We start from the raw sequence: 16,584 nt of genomic DNA, 5'->3' as shown, positions 1-16,584 counted from the left end.
TTAAGTGAGATATTCTATTATCCGATATTCCATTAAGCGGACTCGACTGTAGTTAAAAACCAACGTTTGGCATTTTTGGGTGAGCTGCTTGTTACAACTTTTGTAAACAATTTTAATCACCAGGGTTTAATGAACTGCATTAAAATAAGAAAATTCGTCTGCAAGAACTTCAGAAGTGTCTTAACACTCAAGCTTAATATTACAAGATAAAGTAATATTTTTAAACTCCAATGGAGTTTAAGTCAAAACATGCAACAGTGTTTTTCCAAGTCAATTTTTCCCGTTTTTTCAGTTAAACGTAACGTACAGCTGAATCGATTATTTCAGAAAGGGCATACGTTGCATTATTTTTTTTTCAAAATTGAGTTGGCTGTGGTTTTCCTATATTTTTATGTAGAGAAATCGACTAGTGTAGCAGGGAAGTTAATTCTTGTACAACGAAGCACTTTATTTAGGGATCAAACTTTTCGTTTGGTGCAGAAAGGGCGTAAGTCCCGCACTAAACGCGAAGGAAGAAATAGTAGGACGCAATGGCAAGATCATAAAAGAACTAGATTTTTGGAGTAATGAAGTAAAAACAAATTACTCCTTTGATCTAGCATAATTTCGGTAATGATAGGTTCGTCAGTTCGGTGGGTAAGGGGGGGATTCGAAATTACGGATTCGGAATGAAATTCGCTAATTTCTCAGGGTTTTATTAACATCACTCTTACTGCCAACAAACTTTGTCTTCAGTGAGGTATAAGCTGGCAAACATAAGAACAACACTGCAGCAGACTTTTCTAGAAATAATACTGAAGAAATTTAACAAGGTTACTGATGACTTTCCTTCGAAAGGACATTTGTTTGACCTTTGCGACCGGGATTTTAGGACAGTAAAACGAATGTTAAATAAATATGACAGATTAAGAGGCATGTGAAATCCAATCTCTTATAAGTGAAATTCTGAAATTGCTTCAAGATTCTACGTTAAATCTGTTGAAAACAATGAAATCTGTAACTACTAAAACAGGTCCTTCATTTTTTAAAAGGACTAAGCTCCCAAATTGAGATTTTGGAAAAAGATTCTACTGGGCGAAAAATGTTTTCAATCATCAACATTCGTGATGTGTAAATATTCGATACAGCATCAAAGGAACGGTTTCAAGCTAGTTATTTTATAGACGGTTTTCAGGAGCATACTGCAAAGTAACGATTGTCCGCTGAACTACCTTAGCCAATATTGAGTATAAAGGGAAATTTTTCATATTGTTGGAAGAAATAACAAATATCAAGACGATTATTCAGTGCAATTTTGATCATAGTCATACTAATATGTACATAGAACGGTACACAAAACTAGGCAACGGAAAGATAAAAAAAATGATTTCCATGGAGGATGTATTTGATGAATATAGTTTTATACACGTATAAAACTTTTGCTTTTTATCTCACTAGTCAGCTTGTTATTTTTTTTTCACACCAGAGTTTATTATTTCATTAAAACGAGACGAGAGAAAGAGGAAAATACAAGATGTATTTTCTTAAGATAATGAATTTATGAATACGGATTTCACTAACTATTTTTGTCACTTTGTTATATTGTTTTTTGTTATCATAAATCAGTTTGAAACAATCTGTTTCACTTGATTTACTGATAACTAGTCTTTCAAGATTCAAGATATTTATTGCAGAAAGGGCATAAGTCCAAAGTTTTAAAATATTTTAAATCAATTTCAGTGACAAAATGAAACGTAATTTAAGGTGAGGTAATGATCCTACTAGTGGTTAGATTAGTCTAAAAAATTTTCGTAGAATTTAGTTCTTTTCTGAATGAAATAATCACTTTTTATTGATTCCTGAAAAGTTGCATCAGTTGGACTTATGCCCTTTCTGAAATAATCAATTCAACTGTATTCACGAATAGAAATTTAAGAAACTAGTTGCGTTGCTCGTCGTTACACGATCTACACCGAAAATAAAAGTTTCGTCAAATGACTCATGTTCAACAATCAGGCTTAAATACCAGAAAAAAATCGCATTAAGGTATAGAAAAGAGCAATTTTTTACTCAAAAATTAAATTTAGACTTCTTTAGATTTTTTTCTTTTAATTCTAAAAATTCAGTCATTGTTATTAACAGGCGTAAACATTCCGTTTCATGGATTTTCTGGCGAAAACTCTCCTCTTAAGAGAGTTTCGTTCCCCATAGCGGACGAAAAAACCCCGTATGTGTATTCCGGAGCATCAAAGATACTATGTGCCAAATTTGGCAAAGATTCTACGCATAATGTAGCTTTGTTTAAGGGAAACCCCTCCTTTGGGAGATTTTACCGCCCCCCGCCCCGCATAGGGGGACGAAAACCTCTCCACATCTAAGGACTGCATCATAGGACTTTCGCGCCAAATTTGGAAAACATTTTACGTAAACTGTGGACTTGTATAATGATCATACACACACATACATTTTTGTAGGTACAGATGAGAAGTACAATGTAAAAGACGCTTTGCTCAAAAAAAAAGCCCGTCTCCGTTAATATAATTTTGTGGATTTAGTTTATGTAACAACACGATATCGCACATCGACCAAAAAGCATTAAAAAAACTGTAGGAAAAATCAGATGATTACAGGTAGATAATTTTCGACACATTCCTTACCAGGTGAAAAGCCTGATATTTACATGGTATACGGTAACTGCAGTTTGCAGCGTGAACGGGAGTTATCGAAATTCTCTAACTACTGCTTCAAGATGGCTTTTGCTTCGTAAATGCATCCAATGCATAGAGCACATGAAACATTTTGCAGTACAAGGAAGAAAAAGCAGATCTAGAGCGAGGGCAAGAGTCGAACCCGATGCCTCAATGTACGAAAGCAAATTGCTTGACTAGTTTGGTATCCTGGCCACTGAAGGATAAAGCTTAACGACGGGGAGATGGTGGATGACCTGGAAGCAGAAACATCTTTCTTTCTTTCTTTCATACACACAGATTGAGGTTTCTGCTATTCCACTAGGGAAGCTTATACCTCTATTCTTTCTTTCTTTCACACACACAGATTGAGGTTTCTGCTATTCCACTCGGGAAGCTTATACCTCTATTAATCCACAATGTTTCCAGGATTTTGTTTTCCCAGGACAGCACAAAGACAACACAATAGATGGTGGTGCCATCTATGGACAGAACCTCTATTAATCCACAATGTTTCCAGGATTTTTGTTTATCCAGGACAGCACAAAGACAATACATAGATGGTGGTGCCTTCTATGGATAGTTCGAGAGACAATTCTAACCAGGCCAGGAGCCGAATAACTTCCTAGTCTGGCACCCCCAGAGGTATCGTTTCACTTGGAGGACATTGTGACCACGAGCATATTTAACGTCGCCCAGTCACCATTAATGACGACGGTGGGTCTTCGACCAGTAAGGATCGAACCCGAGACCCTCCGGTCCCGAGTCCAATGCCTTACCGATCAGGCTACCACGGCCGCAGAAACATCATTTTATCATTTGTAATACTTAGAATCAGCCAGAAAGCGACAAGTAGTTCGAGGTGCATTCTTGCTGAACCTATCTATTACAAAATAATAACAAATAATCTGTTACAAATGCTTCCGCTTCAAGGTCATCCGCCTTTTCTTCGTGGTCAAGCTTTACAAGATGAACAGCTTCACGTACATCAGAAGACTGCGAACAAAGCACCTTGCTCCAGAGAAATACACGAGATAGATAAACATCACAAGAGAAGAAAACAACACCCAGGGCTCTGATGGTGGGAACCGAACCCACTACTTTTTTTTTACTCTTGCACTCAATACACGGGATAGATCAACATCACAAGAGAAGAAAACAACACCCAGGGCTCTGATGGTGGGAACCGAACCCATGACTTTTTTTTACTCTTACACTCAATACACGGGATAGATCAACATCACAAGAGAAGAAAACAACACCCAGGGCTCTGATGGTGGGAACCGATCCCACTACTTTTTTTTTTACTCTTACACTCAAGCAGCTGTCAGAGCAAGCGCTTTCCAGCACTCGGCCACGGAAGCCTCCAAAAGCACATTACCTGTTTTCGATGTCCGTCAGTGAAACGAAGTGAATAAAAAACAACGTCTCAAATATATCATGTGGTGAAAGCGCAATGATCTGTTTTCAGTTGAATTAGATGCAGTTCGAAGAAATAATGGCTGAATCAAAAGTTGAAGGTCATGTTTGTAATCGGCTTAAAATGTATGATGAAAACGATGAATTGGAAATTTTTTCTGTAGAGCTCATGCTGAACTTGATGAAGTATTTCAACAATGCAAATTTCGTTGTGATGCCAAAACTACCAAGACCATCGAAATATTATTCGATTACTATTTTGAAAAGTGTAGCACTGGGATGGCGGATCACGCACAGTAATTTCGCTCGGAGATTTAGAAAAGATTTTCCTATCATGTGCAGAAGTAGACGCGAACTTTTCACATACGTAGTATGTCAAGCTGCGGAATTCTTCGACAACATGTACTCGTATGCTCAGTTGATATACTTAGCAGCTTACTGTTATGAACTATCCTGTTTCTTAAGTCGAAACGGATTGGAGGAATATATTTATGTATCTTACTCTCTGTTTTCTACCGTTTGGAGAGAGCTGTACGAGGAAAGGTTTGATAGTAAGGGAGGGTGGGAATATGTAGAAAAAGCCTTGAAACCCTACGTAATGGTTCTCAACCCTTTGGAAGATCTGTTCTTGCCAGGATATCTCTTTGATTTTGACGACTTGATGTCCGTGCAAGTCGAGTATGCAATTATTCTACACAGATGTCTCGATCCGGGTAATAAGCCCGTAGAGGAAGAACTACGAATTATCTTTGGAGAACTGGATGACAGAATGCGACGAAGAGTAGTGACTATGGAAGATATGGAGCTGGATTACTTGGAATACGTGATGAACTTCAAACAGCTGAGGTTTTTTGACGAAATTCAGGCGTTCACCGCCCCCATGAGGCTGATGGATTATCTGGCGTATCGTGCGATAAAGGAGCAACAATACAAAGGACTAGCTGTTTTACGAGAATTCATCGAATCAGGAGATTCTGAATCCGTTTCTGGATCTCTACCTGCTTCAGATTCAGGATCAGAGTCTTATTCTGAAGATTCTTTGAACGAACTACCACAGGAGGATGAGGTAACAGACGATTTCCGAAGACTTTTACTCTCCTGTACAATACATGGTGTACCAAATTTGTTGAGGCCTCACGGCGAAGACATTTTGCAAATAGAAGGTATGCAAGACACTGACGTTGAGAAAGAACAACCATCAGCAACTGCTACGGATACAGAAACAGAACTTGAAAAAACTGTTGCTCGGGGAGATGAAAGTCCTAAGAGAGGATCTCCTAAAAGTTCAGCAACTATTTGTGATAAGAATCCGGAAAGAAATACCGAACTCGGGTCGGATGACGAACTAGTCTGAAACTTAAAAATCTGCAGGGAATCATCAACTTCAAAATCTGAGAAGAACAGAAGAAAATAACAATGCTAGAAAGTAAAACCCCGTCGTGAGACTAGTGCAAACATTTGAAAAATGTTTTGCTCTCCATAGTTTGCAAGCAGAATATCAACTGAATAATATTTTTAATGCCTCAGGATGCTACCCACTTATGCTGCTTGGATGTTTCGACGGTGAGTGCCAATTATTTTGAACCTCTATTTACGCCGATAAACTTCAAGTTATTTACTAGATGACTCTTTTCAAAAACGGAAAGTTTTGAGGCAGTTCTCTTTGATGATACATTTTCAAAATGTCAAATTATCTCCTCAATGTTAAAGTAATGAGAAACGTTTTTACAAATTCGGCAAAAATTTAAGGTTTGAAAATTCCTTCAAAATTTTCACTCGATTTCGAGTTTAACAAACATTTTACTAATTCACAAATCATTCTATATTAATGTTTATTGTGCTTACGTCATTGATTACGGGGGTAGCCTGGTAGCTTAATGTCAAATACCAATACCAGAATACCTTATCTAGTTTGCTTTCTTCATGTATAAAATGTTAAACAAATGATTTCTTGTACCGATACTGTATTTCATGCGATACACGCTGACTTTAAAGAATCACAGATCTTTGCTCAAAATTACACGCTTCCCTGAACTTTAATTAAATTCAATATTTATTTCTTAATAAATGATTTTGATACTTGTAGAATGCAAAACAGACCTAAGTTATTTTACTACTAAAGAATGTTAAAGTATGTACTTCAGTTCGAAGTTATAGAACTTAGAATAAAATGAGTACTTCGAATTTAACAGTTAGCATTAAAGTAAATCGAATTGAGTGTTAGCGTGTTCCCAAATAAATACATGTTTCATTTCACCCAAGACACGGCACTGAATTTGAATATTTACAAACCCGTGCTGGCGCGGTAAGCTAAAAAAAAAAATCCGATGTTGTCTGAAAAAAAAGTGACTCAATGTTTAAATATGTTCGCTTATCCCAGATAATTAGTCTATAATTGTTTTCTATTAATTAGCAAAATATCGTATAATGATTGTTCACAAAATTGAACACTTAACAAATTTTGCCTATTAAACTCTTGTAAATACAACATAACGCCAAAAGCGCTGGTTTTATGTCGAATTTTACGGTTGGTAGTCGCTCAGTATGTTTGAAGTTTTTGTTTTTTCCAACAACGGGTTAATTTCAAAGGGTAAATTTTTATTCTATTAGGAACACAAAAGGTTCCAAATGCAGGAACTGACAGAAGTGGAGATTAATGAAGAATATGCCTTTATGCTTAATCAAAGAAGTATTGTTTTTGAGCAAATCATTCATGTAGTATTTTTTCACTATTCAAAAACTTCGAATACGTCAATTACTTCAAACTTAGAAATGATGCTATCTGTATGAAATAGTACTACAGAAGTGGGAAAAACAAGCGAACGCATAATTACTTATTTTTTATTTATTTACCTGAAAATTTGTTTTCCGGTTCTAAAAATATAGATCGTAGTTGTAGGTACAATTTCCCTGTTTGAATTTTTAAATGTCACAATTCATCTTTTCCATTGTTATTTTTTTTAATTAATTAATTAATTTATTTATTTTTGTGAAAGTATACATCACCGCAAAGAAAGTTATATTCCCCATGTCGAATCAATCGTTTTTGTAACCGTTTTTGTTATTAAATTGTTGTAAGCGTTCGGTAGAACTTGTTGCTTCTTTCTTTTAAGCTATACTTACACGATTCTGCGTAAATTGCTATAAATAGTTTTGGTATCATTGTAGTTTAACCTTGATCTTGCTTCATTAAGTTCTTCAGTTTAAGATAGTTTTTGTAATTTTTATTTTTGTCTTTTTTGACCTCCCTTTCCCCATAACGTAGATACTAGAAACAGTCACTTGAATACATCCGCCTCGTTTACTTTTTCTAATGCTAACTAAACAATTTTGATTACTTTAAAATCACAAACCAGGGGTGTCCCACTCATGGCGCAGACTGGGCCAGTGATTTGTGTGTGCGTGTGTGTGTGTGTGTGAGAGAGAGGGGGGGGGATTGAATGGTGCTTTTATCTTTCGACGATTTTGCTCTTGGTGGGAAGAGGGAGAGTGCGCCAAAGCTCTTGGGGGCGGTGGGCAGCCTTGCATAAGCCTTATGCATTCATTAATCGTTTATTATTATTTTTCATTTATTATTGATTGCTCAAGCGCAGCGATTGACAACCGGTAGTTCGCGAACCCCTGAAAAGCTACTAAAGTCTCGGGAGCATTCCAAACGCGATCTCTCGAACTTCAAAAAGAGTAATTATACGTCTTAAATTGTAATAGATGAGCTATATTCAACTACCCCAATAAATTGCGTGTCGAGTATTTGTCTGATCCAGCTAATCCAGCTCAGTCATCAATGCATGTGGAAATCATATTTATATTACTTTGGAAATTCGAGAGGTATTTTAATAAAAAATTTTGATCAACAATGAATTGCCAATTGAAGGCTCACCTCAGTTTTGGCATAATAGAAGTTAAAAGCAACTGTATTTCATGTTCTAATTACCTTGGAACATTGGAACAAATTTTTTCTGATGAAAAAAAAAGGGTTTTTATAGTTTTTTTTTTAAATTTTTGCGAGCATTTTTAAATGTATTTTTTAATTTTTTTTCCTCTTCACACTGTTGGATTTATGTCAAAAGATTGATTAAAATTGGAGTAAACTAGCAATTAAAATAGTTAATTAATTTGAATATAGAATATTGCATTGTCATCGGGTCTGAGGTCACGAGCCAAATTTCAAAAGAATCCAATCGCAGGAAGTGGGAGAAATTTGAGTTGCAGGATTCCGTTACAGGATACATACATACAAGGTGAAACTAATAAAAGCGTGTTAAAAAACAAGCTTTTTGCTAAGTCAAAAAACTTTTCTTCAGACGGGGCGGTCCCCATCCCCCCGCCCCCCGGTGGCACCTCAACTTAATTTCAGAATTTATAAAAATTGAAATACTTTAATTCTGAAACATTTCCACAATAATAAATCTTAAATTTCATCTTAAAAAATTCTGCGAAAATATTGCACTATACTTGCAGAGAGAGGTCGGGTACATGTACGTCTGAAGCACATTTTACACAAAATGCGGCAGTATACAGCTTTGTACGAATAGCTTTTACTATAGCTACAGTTGTTGGCTCAATTTTTAATTTTAATTTTATTGACAGCTCTACAATTAACCTTAATATGAAATTTTTAGGATGAGCTACAATTATTGAGAGTTGTAACCAATAAATCATGTACTGATTTTAATTTGCACTTTTTAGTGATAACCAAGCTGTCTTAGATAAAGTCTTTAGATTTGAAAAAAAAAAAAAAAATTATATATTTTACCGGATCTTTTGGATTCGCGCTTTCGTGCCAACACTTATTTTATCAAGCTCCCTCAGAAGTTTCGCGACTTGCGATACATACATTACTTTTACTGCTTTATACCTAAGATCGCGGTAAAAGATATATTATTTTTATTTGAAAGTGCTTACTTAGAAAATGTTAGGCAACAAAAACTGTTTGCTGACAGTTGCTATCAGTTAAATATAGTTAAAAAATAAGCAAACTAGGAGATTCCGTGGTAGTATGTAACTTTTACAGAAGGTTCGATAAACAATCAAGCCAGTTGGTTTTCTTATTAGTTGTCCTTTTTACATGTAATCATATTAATTGGTAGTCAGTTTTTTTTTTTAAATGCAAGGAGAGTCAGCGAAAATTAAAGAAAAAAAAAGTCGGAGTAGGCATGTTTTCGAAAGACTCCGACTCCTTTACGCCAAAATCAGTCCGACTCCGACACTTCTACTCCACAGCCAGGATCTGATTAACGCACGGTCCGGCGGGTCCGCGGACCTGGGCACCACAAATTTAGGGGCACTAAAATAGCCTAAATTAACTTACTTACTTAGTTTTTCTTCTGTTCCAGTGAACGTTCCTTTTCAGCGTTGAAAAGAATTAAAAATCGTTTGAGAAGCTGCGTTTCTCAGGATAATTTACAGGCGTTTTCCTTATTGACCATTAAAAATTCAGTGACATCAAAATTAGATTTCGATGATGTGATCGACACATTTGCCTCTGTTAAAGACAGAAAGAAGTCTTTTTAAAGCTTGATGTCCGAATTAGTTAGATTTTTTTTTCGCTATTTTTGCCTTTTTTAAATTGTTTTTTAATTCATTTTCACCTTAAGGTAAAAGGCAATTTTAACTATGATAAGTATGGTGACTATCAAGTGTTTGGTATTCAAATCCCAGGTTTCTGTAGTAATGTGTAGGTTTCTAAGTGTATTAGGTTTCTAGTATAAAACATTGACTTTGAAATTGTGCTGATTTTCTCATGGGGGGGGGCACCAATTTTTACTCAGGACCTGGGCACCAGGTTGTCTTGATCGGGCCCTGTCCACAGCCCTGGTTTCAAAAGGCTGATAAGCCAGTATAAAGCTTTTATACACGTCAACCATTATTTCTGACTAGAAAATCTCCCGTCAAGGTAAGACGGGTGAAAATTGCCTCAACATTTGAACAAAGCTATTGCCTGTTTGGTGACATTTTGATAGTTGAAATGGTAACCCCCAACTCCAGTGGATGAACCCTAAACTCCAGTAGGTAACGTTCATTGTTGACCATTTTTTCGTTTCTTCATTCCCCTGAAATGACAGTCTTACCGATAAAACAGTTAAGCTACCGGATCGAGTTCAGCCTTGTCACAATAAAGCCTTTCCCTGCATTTTAAACATTACCAAAACATATCAAGCCATGGCCTAATTTCATAGTTGAAACTCACGGGTTACTCGATCACTGGCTATCATATATATTAGGATAGCATCATTTTTGTACAGGCAGAAGAGCTTTTTATCAAATTACTTTATTATTCGTTTTAATTTTCGTTAAGTACGTCTTTTGCAACATTTTATTCTTCTGAATTTTTACTGAAATAAGAATTATTCATTAAATAGATTTAAATATGTGTTAATATTAAACAATGTGTTTTTATTTACAAGAAACAACTTCATGCTCTTATCCATATTTTAATCAGTAATTAAGTTTTTAAGGTTATTAGTTAATAACTTACATCAAAGTAAAATATATATTACTAGAGGACCCGACAGACGTTGTTCTGTTCCAGCTTTGTAAATTGAAAAGTTAAAAAATTTCAATAAACTCTCAAGTGTTTGAACCGTTTTGCTGAAATAAATAAGTAAAAAGAAAACGTTTTAAGCTGATTGGTGTCAGAATGCGTATATTTATTACAACTTGATTTATCTAATGCCCACTGAGCAGTTGTGTTATTAACTATGTGATAACTTCAGATTTAAAAACAACTTTTACTTAGAAAATATTGGGCAACAAAGCCATTTGCTGACAGTAGCTATTTTGAAAAAGGTTTTGAAAAAAGCAAACTAGATGTTCTCGGAGATTTTGTCCAGCTTATTACAGAAAACTCGACAAATAATCAACCCAGCTGGTTGCCAATGGCAGTTATTTTCTAATTAGTAGATTTTTATGTTTGTAATATAAACAATTGGTGGTCATTTTTTTAAAAACATGTAAGGAGAGTCGGAGTCGGTATATTTTCCAACGACTCCGACTTCTTTACTCCAAAATCGCTCAGACTCCGATTCCACAGCCCTGGTAAAAACTGCCCTTGACGGGAGTTTTTTTTTTTTTTTTTTTTTTTGCAGTTTTCAACACATAAAGCGTACATATTACGATCATTATTTTGTTACGTTTTCCCTGGGTTTTTAGACCTAGGAGACTAGGCTATACGGGGTAACTATCTTTAGAAGAACATTAATTGTTTTGTTACTTGACGTCTGTTTCCTTCTCTGGTCTTTTGATGAGGTACTAGTTTCTAACCTGCATTTAATTACATCATTATACCGTTTTAGTTCCGTTAAGAGTTTTTAAGATAAGTAACTTACAGACAATTTTACCAAAGTTTTACATAAATACTAATATATTTATGCGTTTTACCATGTTTTAAGAAATTTTTTGGGGCATCTCGCATCTGTTTCTACGCAACCGTTTACAAACGATGTTTGCAGATCCCAAGATTTAAAAGACCAAAAACCTTTTAAATTTTTATTACGTTCTTCCTTTAAAATGTTTTTGCAATCATACTTGCGACTATGATTGTCTTGTTTCAAATTTCGCCTGCCTTATTATACCCTTCGAAGCCAAGTATTATTACCTTCACGTGCAATAACTTGGTTATTTTTAGTTTCCACATTGGTTCCCCGGGGGGGGGGGAATTACCCCCAAAGGTGCAAAATGGAATTTTCCTATGGGTAAAATGAGTCCAAAAATTGAGTCATTGTGCGGTCACCAAACAAAATTATTTTAAAAAAGAAAATGTGTTTCAAAGCTAACTACCTAATCGGTGATCATTAGTGATTTATAAAGAAAGGTTATAAAAGAACTTGGAACTCGACTTACGATGTACTTTGGCCGAAACAACCAAACAAATTTCTATAACTAACCTATAGGGTTACGGCACCAGTAATATACAGACAAACAGACAGTCATAAGTTTGGATTTAAACAATAAGAATTTTAAGCGGGTAAGTTGCTGTGTGCCCATGAATACGGTGCAACCATCTAGTGTTATCAATCAGAGTGAATTTTGTGAGCCAGTTGGTATTTACAAGCCAATGGTGTAAAGTTATGAACAGCCACCACGGGGTCAGCTGGTGTTCCGTGTTCATTTGTATTTAATAAGGCTTTAGTTCTGAAAACTTTTGCACATTTTGAAGAGAGAAAGAGAATTTTGTCCATGACAAAGAGCCCGATCAACCTCTGAAGTTAGGGGAAGTTAAGTCTCATTTCAGGATCCCCCACCTGTTGTTTTCAGTATATATTTTCGAAACATTTACGCGCATTGAACAAAACTCGCTATATGTATTACTATTTCCAAAAACAGCTAAGCAGACTTACAGTTAAAGTTTATCCCCCCCCCCTCCAGACATATTGAACTTTTGTACATTAAAATATTTTTGTACTCCCATTCGCAGCAAATAATGGTGGTTAGTTGTTGTTTCAGATTTATCACTTCGTAAAATTTATCAAGTGTGATTAAAAGTAGATTGTAATCACGTTGGCGCTAATTCCACAGATGATAATAGCTTTCTACCACATTTTATGAACTGTGTCCTCACTTCTTAGAATTCTTCCAAAATGTTTATTTGGAGAGTTCTAATGTTTGAATAATGTCCAATAAATTGTAAATGTTTAAATCTAAGAAGTGAAATGGTCAAATTTTATCTGCTTACGTGATTTTTTATTGCCCCTGTTTTAGGTTTATAATTAGTAAACATTTATTCATAACATTGAGAATAAACTGCCCTAATAAAACACTCCAAAAATCAGCCACAGGTGTGTAACCTTTTGAATACTGCATTCCTGTGTCCCGGTTGAACATTTCAGAAATCTGGCAAGCCTAGTCATAACATTAATTCCACATCGTGATACTTTTTCTCTTTTTGTAAAGCATGTTGAATAGTTCGAGAACAGCATCGTAACTTGAATTCCAAGATGGATGAAAATAATTGAACAATTTAAAACGAACATGATTGAAATTTAGACACTCCGAGAGGTTATGTGCAATACTGTCTGATAGACATTGCATGTATTGCATATTGGAGCAGGTTCGTGGCGAAAAAAATGTTGGTGAGTGAATCTTGTGTGACCAATGCGAAGACGGGCTATTATAACTTGCTCTCTTCTGGTGAGCATTGAAGACTTGAAAAGTTTCGTTGAAAGCCGGATGGAATGCAATTTATTTTGCATTTCTCCACTCTAGACCAGCTGCCAATAGTTGTTGAGTAAGTCCAAAATCGAATTCTCAAGGTTGCCAACCTTGGAGAAAAAAATTGAGGAGCATCTGTGGTGATTTTGAGGAGCAAATTAAAATTTTGAGGAGCAGCTCGGTACTTTGGATAAAAATCAATAAAAATAACTAAAACACTTTTCTAAAATTGTTCTATAGCTTTAATAAATCATTTATTTGTAACAGTATAAAAATAACTATTTTTAAACTAATAAAACAGCTTCAAATACGATTTCAATCCTTGAGTATAAGCATCTCTAATTTCCCACATTTACTTGTTGGTTATGATGAAATAGCAAAATTTAAGCTTGAAAACTTTCGACCGGGAAATGCGGAGCAAAAGAACTTCTTTGCGGAGCCGCGGAGTTTCGGCATTTTTTCGGAGCAACTCCGCAAAATGCAGAACAGTTGGCTACCCTGGGATTTCTTAATGAGATAATTTTCGGTTTTTGAAACTGATTTGATACTGATTTAAGCATTGAAGGAGGGAATGGTGATAAGGGTAAGGTCTCCTACTTAGTTAAATCAACACATGAGAAGGCGGTCATCCAGAAAGTGTAACCTAGTAGAAAAATGAAGGAATCTCCGTGCATTTTTTCTACGACAGTCAATGCAACAGGCACATGAGTCGCCACCATTCTCATCCCGATCAGTTGAATCATCTTTTTGATGGATTCAAGTCATCGGGAAATCGCCAAGCTTTCGCTCTACACACGAGTATTGTCAGTTTTTCACGAGACGGCACTTCGCCACGCCTCCTCGAACGCAGATTTCCGTTTTACACGGGGATGATCGGTAAGCAATCCACGCGCTTCTAAAGGAGACAACCAGACATCCTTAACTTGGGCGTGCATTTTAATGTGAAAAACAGTCTTAGTGTCCTTTACATCACTTGCTTCACTTGTCTGTTGCCGTTTTAGTTATTCTTGCATTTTAAAAACTGCTGCTTTTACAACAAAATGTTATGATCCGAATATACCTTCTGCCGAAAACAGCGAAATAGAATCATTGGATACCACGTGATGAAGGAGGAGTCAAGTGCCTTCTTGTGGAAAACGGTCAATAAACAACTTGAAGGTTCAGTTTTAACAGAGCTGTGGAGCAGCTTCTCGGAATCAATTAGGCGTGTTGAACAGAACGAAAAATAGCAGTCAACAAAGGCAAATCCAACCTGACAGCGTTGTAATGTTGTGATTAGGATCTGCGTGGCCTTCACAATGCTACCAGGTTAGGTTTGCCCTACTATAGTTTGTCCGCAACTTTTTCGGAAAGTTGCTTCGACTAACCGCCTCGTGAGTAGGAGGCATAAATCTGTACCTCAGAGCCAGAGTGACGCAAGTCCAAGAACTGCGATTTTCTGTTTATTAGTGCATTGTATATTCTGCATCGAACCATGTGAACGAAATTCTTTTAAAAAAATTCTTTTCAATTTTTTACCAGGGTTAAAAGAGCATTCGTCCTATTCTTTGTATGTGCCAGAAAAAAGATTTCCTCTCTGCTGTAAAATTACATAGCTGCCAACTTGTAAGATTTAACCTTACATTGTAAGATTTTTGGAGGTAGCTTGTAAGATCATATTGCATAATTGTAAGATAATTAGGTTTTAGATCTCTGGTATTGCTTTTTTTTTTAATGAGTTTCTTGTTATGTTGCTTCAGAAGAATTAGAGAAACTGCAGATGGAGAGCGTAGAATAAGCTCTGAAGTGAATTTCGTTCTTTACAAATAGATAATCTCCCCAATGTTGTGCTAAAAAGGGAGAGGATGGATAAAAAATAGGCTGTTTTTTGAAGAAATTAGTTGATGTCAATGGTTCATTGAAGTATGAAAGGCTCTCCTTTTCTATGCTTTCCATTCTAGCCATACGTCACAGCAATGCAGAGTGCAAAAGAATATTCAGTAGTATCGGAAAGGCGAGGACAGAGCTGTGCAGTTCTCTGTCTGATAACAACCGGGATAACATTTTAATTATTAAGAACTTACCAAAAAAAAAAACTATTGTTTATTATAAGTTATTGAAATAAAATTTGTGAATGTTGCTAAGTCAGCAACTTAAGAAAGCTTAAGTTCCAGTCAAAGTAGTTTCAGCAAAAGCAGCTGACTGCATTTATTTACGAAAGAAGAAGTAATATGATACAGCAAGTTATTAGTTTCTTCCAAAAGAATATTTTAAAAATGCACACTTGTATTCTTAAATTTTTAAATGCTCAAGCCTGCCTTTTTGAAACTAACTGCTTGTTGTAATCCTATGTTTCTCTTTTGTGAATCACTTTTTTTTTCTTTCTTTTTTTTTTCTCTGCTGATTAATTACAAGTAAAGATTTTAAAATATAATGCTTTTAGTTTTAACGGTTTGTTGCGTATTGGTTAAAAAGTGTATAAATACACCCACAGCATGCATTGTAAGATTTTTAAAGTTGATATGTTGGCAGCTATGAAATTATCATAAATGTGACTTACGTTCTGACTCTGAGATACAGAAATGTTGTTAATTACTAGCATAAGTAAACTGTCAACGGAAACTGATCAAACTCACGTGTACTGGATAACTTGCATGCATTTAAAATTTGAGTGTTGAGTGATACAGATAAAATTTAACATTGAACAAAAGTAGGATTTATTTGAATCCAGTTGAAAAGTATTTTACTCGGAAGGATTAATTTAAATCGTGAATCCAAAAAAAACAAAAACAGTAGTATATATGCGAGGCGTGACAACTAAATTACCGAACTACGCATGCGCTATGCATTTGGTTTGGTGTGAAGGAGTGAAAAAGTGATGACTTACATTACTTCCAGTGTAGGGTTCGTTATTTTCTTCTTCTTCTTCTTCTTCTCGGCGTTTGCACGCAAAAAGATAGGCGATATGGAAACAGATTCCTTCCACCCCAATTCACACAGTTCGCACAAACTACGAATAATCCACTTTGGCGAGAGAAAAGAGAGGAGGACCAAACATCCCACCTCTTTAAACGCATCTACGGAACATCTTCAACACGGCCCTCCCGTAAGAAGGGATCGCAAGAACGTCTGGATGGAAAACATCGTCATGAGAGAAATTTTTAGTGTTCAAGATAGAGATGATATGTTGTCTGTTTAAGGAGTTATCAGGGCAAGTCCACATCAGATGTTCGAAGTCCTCTATAATACAACAAGTAGTACATAGAGGGGAACTTTCTTTGCGCATGATGAATAGTTTGTCTTTAGTTAGAACTGATTTACATAGTATTCTGTTTAGTTTGACTTCGCTGTACCTGTTAGTTATCCATTT

The sequence above is a fragment of the Uloborus diversus genome, chromosome 2 (genome assembly GCF_026930045.1).
Source record: "Uloborus diversus isolate 005 chromosome 2, Udiv.v.3.1, whole genome shotgun sequence".
Classification (NCBI taxonomy): domain Eukaryota; kingdom Metazoa; phylum Arthropoda; class Arachnida; order Araneae; family Uloboridae; genus Uloborus; species Uloborus diversus.
This window is presented reverse-complemented; position numbering follows the sequence as displayed.